Genomic DNA, 12546 nt, shown 5'->3' with positions numbered 1-12546 from the left:
TACTTCTTCTCTGCTTATGTGGTTTGGGTTGGGATTGCCTTTCTCTGCCTCCTACCCATTGAACTTTTGGAATGAGCCCTAATTAGGAGAAGCCAATCAGTGGATTCCATTCCAGTGGTATAATGTGAAGTCCAGGCCCTGTGTTTGACAGTTAGGTGAAGGAAGTTCTGTTTCGCTGTGGTGTGGACCTGGTAGCATTTAGTTGGGGGAGCTAGAGGAGTTATGTCATGACCACAGGAGGGATGTGCAGGAGAAACCCCCACATCCAAGAACACAGGCTATGTCCTAAGAGAATTACACTTGAATCTCAGAGAAGAAACGGTTCTCCTAGTGGTTATACTGGAGCCACTTCATCATGTCACTCCTGAAGCCAGCCCTGCCTGTGACCTTTCAGCTAATGAAGGCCATCATTTGCCTTATTAGCTTAACCCACTTTGGAGAGATTTCTTAATCACTCACACAGAGAGTCTGAGTTGAACCACCTTCAGTAACAGAAATAATAGTTGTTTACAATCACGTAAATAGTCCTTACCAGTATGACAGCTTCAAAAGCAGGTGGTTATACCGACCAATAATTAAGAAATACCACAGGGAGCAAAGAACTAAAAAGCAAGGGAGGATGTCTAATTTTCTTTTAAGTCGTAGGTTTACATGGTAAATTTCAACAGCTCAATGCTAGTTCTCCCAAAAACTTTAAAGTATTTGAAGTGTTGTTAGCTGTCTGCTCATGGGGACACATTTCATCGGCTGTTCCTTTAACTTCTGAGCGTCTTCCTAGCTACTATTTTAAGGAGTAATAGTTCCATTGGGTGGTTTGTTAAGGCCCTCCACTGAAATTCACGGTGATGAGTGGGAAGCTGGTGTGCTCCTTTCACAGCTCGACACTTCATGGTTTGGTTTCAATTCTAGCTCCATCAGGATCGAAGGTCACAAAGTTCTCTGACTGCTGAGTGCAAGTGGAATTGACAAAGTACCCAATTCCGGCTCTGGCTGGGTCAGCTGGCATTGCTTGGTGAAGGTACTTGAGGTGTCATCTGCTCTGGTTCTGCCTGGTTCAAGAATTCTGGTAATTTTGCTCCTAGCTGGTTTAGTTGGCACTTCTCGGTATAGACATTTGAAATCCCATCCATTCACAAGCTGAAGCTAGAAAACTTGAGCCTAACGAAGTGGCTTTCTGCTTATAATCACTGACCAGCAAGATTGGATGTACTTTTGGCCATAATTTCTGCAGCAGGACCACATGAAACCAGTAAATTGGCCACCTTTAAAATCCTTCCCAAGTGTCTCTGAACATGTTAATCATTACCCTGAACATCACAGGACTAATTTCTTATATAACACTTTTACTTTTGTCATAAAACAACATACTTATTTTTTAAAGCACATGATCATTGACATAAAAATTATGTGGATTTTCCCCCCAATATTGAAGAGATTATGGTAAATATATTATTTTTTCCATATAATATTTACCAACATAATTCCTAGATGTTATTTTAAGGGTTGCATAAAATATAATCACATATATGTTTTATGATACACTCGTCTTCTATTATTAGGCCTTTTGGTTATTTGCAGTTTCCAAAATGTTGACAATTTTAAATAACACTGCAATTAACATCTTTATTCATGAAGGTTTATATATATTTTGGCCACTTTTATTTATTTTTATTTTTATTTTTTTTCGAATGATAGATCCCAAGAAGTGGAACTACTAGGATAAAGAATATGAATGTTTTAAGGCTTTTTATTTATATTTCAATATTTTTATCCAAGAGGATGTTACTTTTTCACCACTCCTATGAGAATGTTTAGTTTTTGATCTCAGACAGGGCTGGTCTCTAAAGGACAGCTCCTGACATTGCCAAGGGAAGCAAACTGGGAGACCAGGGTGGCTCTATGACAGTGACATGCCAAGGAGATAAAGTCCTCATTCATAGCATTCATGCTTCTCCAACTTGCAGTACATACTGCTGTGGGGACCTGCTACAGGACTGCCTCAAGCACTAACTATAGCGGGCGTCTGCTGCTTTGCTGTCCTATATCTTCTCCCACTGCTTCTGGAACCTATGCTATCATTTCCCTGGACATCACTCCTTCCCCATCCTCAGTACAGGTGGAGTTCAGATGGGCTGACCCCACTCCCGATTTAGGGATGGTCATGTGGTTCAGGCCTGGCCAATCAGGGCTTTCCATTCCCATCACCATGCAATGAACACATAACCTAAGTTAGTCCACCCCAAGACTGAAATTCAATTCCAGGACATAGTTCTTTAGTTCTTTTAGAATTCTTAGGGAAGAGAAGTTCTCTTTCTGTTAAACTTGGAAGTGGTTAGGGCATCAATCTGGAGCTAGTGGTAGCCACTGGTAACCACATAAAGTCAACCTGAGAAGGAAGTAACACAGACTAAGAGGCAGAGATGGAGTTAGTTGCTCTTGTTGTTTTAACATTTGAGCCCCTTAATGGTCATCCTTGAAGCCAGGATTTACTCCTTAGATTTTGTGAATTCTATGAGCTAATACATTTTGGCTTTCCTTAAGACACTTGATTCAGATGTTCAGTAAGTAGGAACAAGGCAGTTTCGACTAATACTGCAACTATTGTAATAACACTATGATCAATTATCTGATTAGTGAGAAAGCACAGAGCTACCACATCATACAATAGCATCAAAATAGGTTCTTCAAAACAGTATTCCAATCATTTTATGAATACATTATTTTCTTTTTTAATAGTTTCCCCTAAACAGAAACTTTTTTTTCCCCAGGGAAAGTTACCATAATTCTTTATTAAAAAAAAACATTTATTTATTTTGAGACAGGGTCTCACTCTGTCACCAGGCTGGAGTGCAGTGATGTGATCATGGTTCACTGCAGCCTCGACTTTCCTGGCTCAAGCGATCCTCCACTTCAGCCTCCTGAGTAGCTGGGACAATAATCACACGCCACCATGTCCAGCTAATTCTTGTATTTTTTGTAGAGATGGGGGTTTCTACAAAATTTTGGTCAGTGGAATGTAGCACGAGCAAAGGACACGTTGGCATAACTCTCTTAAACAAATTTTATAAATAATTTTAGAAAATGAACTTGTCAATTTCCATCTCCTGAAGTAAATAAAACTTTGCAGCTATAATGAAAAATACATCAATTAACCTAGTAGAGAATCAATTAGACTATTAAGTAGATAAATTGCAAAGTTTGGGAAGAGGTTTCAAAAGTCTACATTTTTGGGCAAACTTAAGGCTAACCTCAAAAATATTTTTACTGCTGAAGTAATATCCAATTACTGTAAGCAACAGAAAAATGATAGAGTCATTTCAAAGACCGCTCCTCCACCCTTGCCCAACCGCACGTCTGAGAGGTAAATACTGATAGTTATCTCCTTTTTCCTCTACAGGTAGACACACACACAGATACACTTTAAATACCCACATATTTAATAGACACATTTATAGACACACATATTTCATCAAAGTAATACTGTTTACATAGAATTATAATTTGTTTTACCATAAAACTTTAATCTCAGCCTTACAGAACTACTCATTTTAATAGCTGTATAATAGTCCATTGTAAAGATCCACTATAATTTATCTAATCAATCCCTAATGGATAAACATTTGGGTTGCTTCCAAGTTTCTACCTTTTTTTTTTTTTTTTTTTTTTTGAGACAGGGTCTCGCTCTGTCACCCAGGTTGGAATGCAGTGACATGATCACAGCTCACTGCAGTGTCGACCTCCCAGGATTAAGGGATCCTCCCAACTTAGTATCCCAAGTAGCTAGGACCGCAGGTGTACACCACCACACCTTGCTATTTTTTGTATTTTTTTAGAGACAGGGTCTCCCTGTATTGCCCAGGCTGCTCTTAAACTCCTGGGCTCAAATGATCCTCCCATCTCCTGCTCCCCAAGTACTGGTATTATAGGTATGAGCCATCGTGCCCTGCCCAGGTTTTCATTTTTAAAAGCAATTTTAATATAAAAATTTCACTGGCCTGTTATGATTTGGGGATTTTTCTGTAATGAACATTATTGCTTTCACAAGAAGAACAGTAACAAAATCCCCAAAATGAATAATAAAAGAAACCTCCTTTGGAATGCAAAAGACCCAGTTTGCACTTAAAAATTAGAGAAAATGCCACATGAAATCCTTTGCTCTTATATGATCAGAATACCATCCGCTTGCCTCTGACCTACTTCCTGATCCTGGGAGCCTTTTCCAGAAAATCACCCCCTAATTTTCTAGCTCTCAGAGCCACTCTTACTTGAAATATACACATATATTTTTAATTCTGTATCCTCGCTGGCCACTCTGCATTTGTGACTCTGCTGGAAGAGATTCTTCTTAGGTTGGGTCTCCAGCCCGCAGATGCCCCATTCTCCAGGAGGAAACATTGATGCAGAGAAAAAGATCCCAGTGGCTATGCATCATGCTTCTCTCCCTCACCCAGAATTGACCAATTCACAGGTAACTCCCTAATTCAAGCTGGGACAATTGGATTCTGAAAACAGGAAATGTGGGGCTGAGAGTCACAAAGACAGAATGGAGGGTAAACCCTTGTGGATTTCTCCATGTAACTCCTAGGACTAACAGAGGGATTTTTGCCTTGAATGTAACTTACCACCCTTGTGCTTCTCTCTGTCCACGAGGAAGGCACCCTGCCTCTTCACTTGTCCAGCTTCCCCTTCAGTCATTAGGTTACTGAACTGATCAGTGAGAAGGGGGTCCCCTTATCAAGGTCAACCCCATTCTCAAGATCAAGTTTTATTCTCCCTGGGCCTCACCTCATTCTGTGTTTCTCTGGTTCAAGGCTCAGAGGAAAGATGAGTGTAATCAGCTTCAGCTCCAAACAGTTTTTGAGCTGAGTTTTGCAAAAGGCGCTGCTCTACCAGGAAGAAGCAGCGTGGGTGCTAAGGACTGGGATCTTTGCTGGCCCCTGACTTCAATGCTGTCTTTGATTCTGTACCTTATTCAAGTGTATACTCAAGAGCTTCTTTTAGGTACCACAACCAGCCAGAATGAATGTCAGTTGCCTGCAAGCAAAGGAACTTGTGGTGAAAACCATGTTGTGTGTTCACCAAATCCTGTTTCCTTGGATTCCGGGGGCATATGGCTACACTGTGCAGTCCAGATGTCCCTGTAGTAAAATGGACTCGTGTGGCTGACTGCGGTCAGAGGAATGTGAGCACAAGTTAGGTACTTGGTGTGGTCCTTAAGCCTCCCATGTAACCTTCCGCACTTTCTATTTCCCCAAAAGGAAGGAACCTGGATCTCCAAATTATGGAAGGAGCAAAGCCCCATTGCTCACCTACTTTAAACTGTGAAGTTGGCAAGACATAAGCCTTTTTTTTTTTTTTTTTTTTTTTTTGAGATGGAGTTTTGCTCATGTTGCCAGGCAGGATGGAGTGCAATGGTGCAATCACGGCTCACTACAACCTCCGCCTCCAGGGTTCAAGTGATTCTCCTGCCTCAACCTCCCAAGTAGCTGGGATTATAGGCATGTGCTACCATGCCTGGCTGATTTTGTATTTTTAGTAGAGACAGTGTTTCTCCATGTTCTTCAGGTTGGTCTAGAACTCCTGAACTCAGATGATCCGCCCACCTTGGCCTCCCAAAGTGCTGGGATTAGAGGCATAAGCCACTATGCCTGGCCCCGACATAAGCCATTTTTTAGGTTTAAGGGCTGTTTATGACAGTGCTTAGCTTACCTTGTCTAATATGAAGGCTCTGTTTCCCATTCTGCTTTATTCTGAATGCCCATTTACTATCTCCCTAAATAGATGACAAAATTTTCAAGGGCAAGGACCATGCCTTTGGCCACAACACCTAGCCAGTACTCAGCACACAAGGTGGGCGATTTACTTTCATTATTGATAGTCATGATATATTACTGTTTCCCCAAACTAAATTACATCTCAAAGGTCTGAGCATATCAGTGGCATTTCCAAAGCAAAGTCATTTATTCGCAGGGAGTGACTTATACTTTGGGGAACTGTAGCTCAAGGAGATAGAATTTTATTTTGAGGAAGAAATGCACTGTGTCAAAACTGGAAAAATTAAATTGGCTCCTCTGATTTTATTTGAAGCTATCTGATCTGTAAGACATATCTAGGAGAGTCAAGCTGCTCTCCTTGTTCGAGTTCTGCAGTCATGCATTTCTATTGCATTTGCTATCTCCTCCTGGGTGTCAACCAGCTACCAGAGAATATATATCCTAGAAACCAAAGCAGGATGGTATGTCTGCTAGAAAAAGACTCCAGTGAATCTCCGCAGACACAGGCCAGGTTCACTGACCACACTGATTTGAAAACCAAACATTTCATCTTGAGAAAAGAATCAAGCCATGTCACTAAATCTGGCACTTAATCAATCACCGGACCCTCAATATTTACACAGCTACGATGACTTCCATATAAGTATACATTTAATGGAACATTTATCACTAATAACAAGCATAATGGCAGCTGTGGGGGGAAATCAGCGAATAGATGTGACATGGAAAATGGTTTTCCTATTAACCCGCACAGTTCCCCATCTCTCTCTTGCCTCATCTTGAACTTCACTCTATGTCCCTCCTACCAGTTTGTCCAGACTGAATTTCTTTCCACCATATCCCACTTGTTCCATTTTGAACTTTTCACCTCTACTTCTTGCTCCAGGCGACTTCCTGCTCCTTCACTGATGGTCATTATTCACAGCACAGAAGCTCCATGAAGGCAGGAACCTTCGTGCACAACAGGACATTTGACATTTAAGGAGGCAATCAATATGTGATCAATTGTTACTACCCTGGCTCCATGACTCATTAGCTGAGTGATCCCAGCCAAGTGACTTATGTTCTCATTGCCTCCATTTCGTCATCCATAAAGTGGGGGAGAAAAGTTCTTACAGAATAAGTGAGACTTAAAAGGGGTAAAGCGCTGCATACAGAGCCTGGCATACATAAATGCTCAAGAGATGCTACTGCTATTATTTAGTAAATCCTTGGGAAGTCTTTTGAAGATGTAGCAAAAAACTAAGGGTGGCCTTCAGGGAGAGCCAAAAGCAACTGCCAACGATGCTGCCAACAGCCACTGAGTGAACCTGGAAGTGGAGCCTTCCTTAGACAAATCTTCCAACGAGACAGCAGATTCTGAACACGTTGGTTGTAGCTCTGTGAGTGCTCATCAGGCAGAGAATATAGCTAAGAAATGCCCAGATTCCTGAGCAGAGAAAGTGTCTTGTATCAAGTCACTAACTTTTGAGATAATTTTTAATGCAGCAAAAGACGTTGAGTACTATGTTCCCCAGCACCACAGTGCTTGCTTATTGGTTACTTATTTGGTGGCTATCTTGACAATCTGAGCTTCTTGAGATCAGGGGCCTTGTTTAGAGTTTTATCTCTCAGCTACTAATTCACTGCCTGGGACATCATAGCTATGTAACAATTAGTCATATTACATAAGACATAATTTGCCCATTATTACGTAAATATGATTATATATTATTGCACAGTCTTGATTACAACCATCACATAACAATTATATAACATGTCTTATATACTGATGTTTATATACTAATATATAAATATAAAATTATATATAATATAAAAAATAATGAAGAGTTGTATACCTGTAACTGTTTAAGAATAGATTCTCCAGATTTGTACTGTTTTCGGTTTTGGAGGTTTAGCTACTCCTACCGTGGCTGATTTCAAGCTACGCACATGATTTCACTCCCAAAGCACTTAGTCGGAAACAGAGACACCAGTTGGCCAATGTGAGCCAGTGAAAATGGGCTCTGGCCCACACATTCTGCTTTAGGAGTCAAGGAAAGGAGTAAAAAGGCATTTTGTCAACAAATCCCTTTGTAGCCTAATATTTAAGGTATCAATAATGAGAAACCATTAACATGGTCTACATAGCAAAGATGGAATGGAATTCATTCATTCATTTCCTCTTTAGCTTTGCCCTGATCATCTGGAGATCCCAAGTGTCCTTGCAATATGGAGCCTAAACAGGGACCACATTCTTCCCCAGCCTGGCTGCACCTGACACCTGGTCTATAAATATTGCAACAGATTGGTGAAAACACTATCTGAAGCAGAACGAGCTGTTGTCTGTCTGGAGTTTGATTTAACCACTCTGGCCACATAACACTGGGAATAGGTAGTCCATAAATCCAGCAGGAACCACTTACACATCCTCATAAAATGTGCCTTATTCCCACTGCAGAGGTCGAGTGGTGTTCTTCCGTCTTCCCAGGCAGGAGGGTGAGCCTGGTTTGACTTGTGTTTGTCTTTAGACGTCTTTTCACCTTGCCTCTCGGTATGCACGTGAACATTCACGTTCTTGGCTGTCGCCTGCTGTTTTTTTTTTTTTTTTTTCCCCATTCCTTGCTGGGGCCTGGTGGGCAAGGAGAAGGCAACACTCATTTCCCCAGATTTATTGCCTGCGACAAAGCTGGCAGGGGTGGAGGAGCAGCAGGGGAAATAAACACTGTCTCTTAGACATATGCGGCTGGAATCACCTAAATGATAGATTTGAGGTTGAGGGACACCAAAATCAAATAAAACATTTCCAGGCAACGTGTGCATCTTCTGCTACTCCTGATGAGTTACAGTAAATAAACCGCCAATGCATTCCTAGCATACCTGGAAAAGGCATCTCCATAGGCTCAAGGTGGCAAATACTTGACATTCAGTGCCAGTCCACTGAAACATTTATTTAGTGTCTACTAGGCTCAAGTAACTGCTGGGACGTGATGAATGACACAGAGCCTGCTTTTGGTGCATTTCTGGTCCAGAGAGATGAACAAAAAGCAAGTCTGTAAGGTCAGATGAGATGAGTGTTATCAGAATGGTCTTGTCACCAATTAAGGTCTCTACGTGAAGGAGGTCAGAATGTGGGGTGCTCAGGAAAGCTCTATGGAGCTTATTTAATTCATCAAACATTGATTGAGCGCTTACTGTGTAGTAGGGATTGTGCTGGATGATGTGAATAACAGGAATCAGGAATCAAGTCCCATGGGAGAGACCAACACCCAGATTTCAGCACAGTGAGATGGGGGTAAGCACAGAGTTCTGTGGAATTACGAAGGCGAGGCCAATTGATCTAGACATTATAGGTGGAAAGGTGGAGGCTGGAAGAGATTAAGGAGTGCTTCCTCAGAAGGGAATATCCTATCATAGAATTAGAGATGGGGTCTTGGACTGAAAGTCAAATTCTATGGAAGAAGGTGGGAAACCATTAATCCTAAAACTCTCTGAAATGTAGTCATTGAATAGGAAAGGAAGGCTGATTCTGGTTCTGTTCTGGATACAAAAGGGACAAGAAAAAGCATGCTCTGGACCTTCAAGGAAGTCACAGCTTGGGTGAAGATAAAAGATACATAAGTGGCTCCCCAGGGCAGCAGGGAGCTTGTGCTAAGTTGGTTCTGTGCTCACTGGGAGTGCTTTCGTGGTGGCTTTTCAGTGACTTCAGGTTAACGTAAGACTAGCCGGGCTTTGAAGGAAGGGTGTGAGGGGAGAGAATTCAGAGAAGGAAGAAGAGCCTGGGAATAAGAGTGGAGGTGTCAGGATGAGACAGGGCGAACAGTGTGCCTGTGGGCTGGAGAGACACAAGTTCTTGAAAGTATCTTAGAGGCCTTCTAGTCCTGCCCTACCTTCAAGGAACTCAGAGTGAGAGGAAACAGAGGGAATCCCAAGAGCACATGGCTGGTTAGGAGCTGAACTGAACAGGCTAATCTGGATTCAGACAAGGAAGATCTAACTTTGAAGTAAAATAAAATGTAATTAAGATGTTTTTTCTCTATGCTTTCTGTATTTTCACAACCTACTGTTTGCCATATTAGCTTTTGTTTTCTCAGCTTTTTACAGCAGGTGCCTAAGACACAGAGTCAGAGGCAGTGCTTCTTGAAACAGAGGAAGAGGCCATGAGCCAAGGAATGCCAGTTGTCTCTGGAAGACGGAAAGAGCAGGAAAATGGATTCTCCCCTGGAGCCGTCACAAAAAATCCAGACGTGCTGACACCTCCATTTTAGCTCAGCGAGACTCATTTTGGACCTCTGACTTCTAGACCTGCAGGATAATATATTCTGATACTGTCTGCCACCGATTTTGTGGTCATTTGTTACAGAAGCCACAGGAAATGAATACACCTCCTCTGGAGGGTGACCTCTGAGCTTCCTGGAAGGCTGAGAGGCCCAGCAGCCTCCTGGCTCCAGGTGGTGCGTGGCCTCACCAGCTGCACCTCATTCCACGCCCAGCTGCCAGCTTCACAGGGGGCCCGCCTTCCCAGGATAGCATCCTCTGTCATTTCTCTGGAAAATATTTCCATTTCAATCCTTTGAAGTGTGATGTCAACCAGACCTTTTCCTGCAAAATCTGTCTACTAGGAAGATGAATGTCCTCCCATCTACAACGTGGTAAATATCAAATACTGGAGAAGCTTCTCTTCCATGCCTATGATTTCCAATGTGTCAGTCACTTTCTAAGTATTTATTACATCCCTTGGTGAGGGCAAGGATTCTGTCTCTGACTTAGTCCTGCCATATCCCTAATGCATTGCCCCCTGAGACACGGAGGTGCCAAGATACTGCCTGTATGTGGTCATCGGGTTTTAGTCCTTGGAAACAAGTTGAACTTATTCTAAATTACTAGGGGAAAAATCATACAAACTAGTTCACCATCAGGCACTCTCAGTAAATGTTCAGTGAATGAATAAATCAAGAAGTGGTTATGTTGATCAACACACAGCAAACTTGGCCTCAGGTTTGCTATTACAGGCCGCAGCTGTTACAGGTCCAAAGGCAGGCATGGACAACGTAAGACAGGCTGAATCCGTCTCTAGACAGCCTGGTTTTGCAGGGCGTGGCAGGGTGATGAGGCTTTGGCTGCCCAAGCCTGTGAAGGGAAGATCCTTCTTCAGAGAGTAGCCCATGCAGAGGGAGGCTTTGGGTGCTCTGGAGCTGACGGATTGGGCTCTTTTCTACCTGGAGGCAGATGCCCCACTGGCTGGTCCCAGTCAAAGGCGCAGCCCTAGGCCAGCCACACATCTCCAAGTGCATGGGATGGAAAAAGGGACATTATGGTAGGAAAACTGGATCCTCAAGTGGTGAGGTTTGGATGGAAATGACCTTTCAAGAAAAAGAGGGACAAGAGAATGTTGCTCAGATAAATCTCAACAAAGCCAGCTGGGGGCTGTCTCCAATGACCCTGGGGGGCCGTATTTGCTACGGTGTAAAACTGGGAAACTACTCTTCCTGTCATTCGCTGAGCAGTCTCCGAAAGCAAATAGCTTTCCTTGGGTTTCAATTTATTACCATCTAAAATGTCATTCTCTGTATGGGTAATAAAAGATAATACGTTTTACGGTAGCTCCGTATGTTAAGATTTTACAAAATCTGTTATTAAATGATCTGCGTAGAATCTAAATGAATCTTACCAGGTTACATGAAATAGCAAGGTATTTCTTTTTCTTTTTTCTTCCCCAAATCAAGCGCAGTTAGAAGGGCGGCACTCTCTGTATGTTTTCTAATCACACAGCAGAAGGTAATGCTTTTAAGGTCAGACTAAAAATTGCGTTCTGCTGTGTAATCAGCTCCACAAAGTTACATACTGGTCAAAACGTCCAGAAAATTCAATTACTGACTCCCAGTGACAGAGGCACAGGAGCCCACCAAGGGTTGAAGGATGCTTCTAAAATTAGATTTTAAACATCTATGACTTGCAGCCATTCCAGCTTTATGACCTTTGCCTAACGTCAGTCCTTTGCATGGTAATGGTCCCTGCCTACTAATTTCAGTCATTTAATCAGAACTGCATCCTCCCTGTAGAAAACTGCAATCAAAGTTGCCTTCGGTGAGCCTGATTCGTCCTCCAGTCCCTAGAACCTCTTCCCATTCAGATGTGATCTGTTAATCAAATTTTGCCACGCAGGGTTACTTTTAATCAGCATTATCCGTGGTCTCTTAAGTCAAATGCATTTTTATGCGAAGCTGACTTTGGTTTAGAGTTCTATGGCTGGCCCTAATTCCAGGTAGCTTTGGAAACAAAAGAAGCCCACTGAGAGAGCAATAAATCAGCAAATGACACCCACCCACTCTAGCCATGGACAGGAAAGCAATTCGAGACACGGCCTTTCTGCTGTCATTGGGTTATACTTTTTGAAAATAAATTGAACTAATTCTAAATCATCTGAGGGAAAAAAATCACACAAGATGGATTCCAATTACACCGCAGCTATTGTCCAAAAGCGAATTCGCAGACCAGGGAGAAAAGGCAGTGAGAATAACCCGGCCATGGATTATTCTGGAAGGCTGCCCTGGTGATTTCATGCCTGGTACAGTCAGCTTCTGTGACCCCCTTTCTTCGGCATTATTTGCACAAGATGCCTAACGGACTGCCCTGACCTGTTCTCATGAGGCAGTGCTTTTCTGATCTGGGCGCCATCATTCATTTTGTTCTTGAAATTGTATTGGCTCCGCTGACAAGGGCTAAGCCTATTAACAGCCTGGAACGTTAGCAGAGCAAGGAACAAGAAGTCAAATGTTACGACTTAACATTT

At 42.4% G+C, this 12546-nt stretch overlaps 1 protein-coding gene across 3 annotated transcripts in view; it reads right to left on the bottom strand.

The window, feature by feature from the left end:
* The window catches only part of CDH13 (cadherin 13), a 1241014-nt gene that overhangs the window by 197656 nt on the left and 1030812 nt on the right, over positions 1-12546 (bottom strand). The gene's annotated exons all lie outside the window — the stretch shown is intronic.

The sequence above is a fragment of the Sapajus apella genome, unplaced genomic scaffold (genome assembly GCF_009761245.1).
Source record: "Sapajus apella isolate SASKATOON/1434 unplaced genomic scaffold, GSC_monkey_1.0 scaffold15, whole genome shotgun sequence".
NCBI lineage: Eukaryota > Metazoa > Chordata > Mammalia > Primates > Cebidae > Sapajus > Sapajus apella.
The sequence above is the reverse complement of the archived record's forward strand: the minus strand, read 5'-3'. Positions and strand labels throughout refer to the sequence as shown.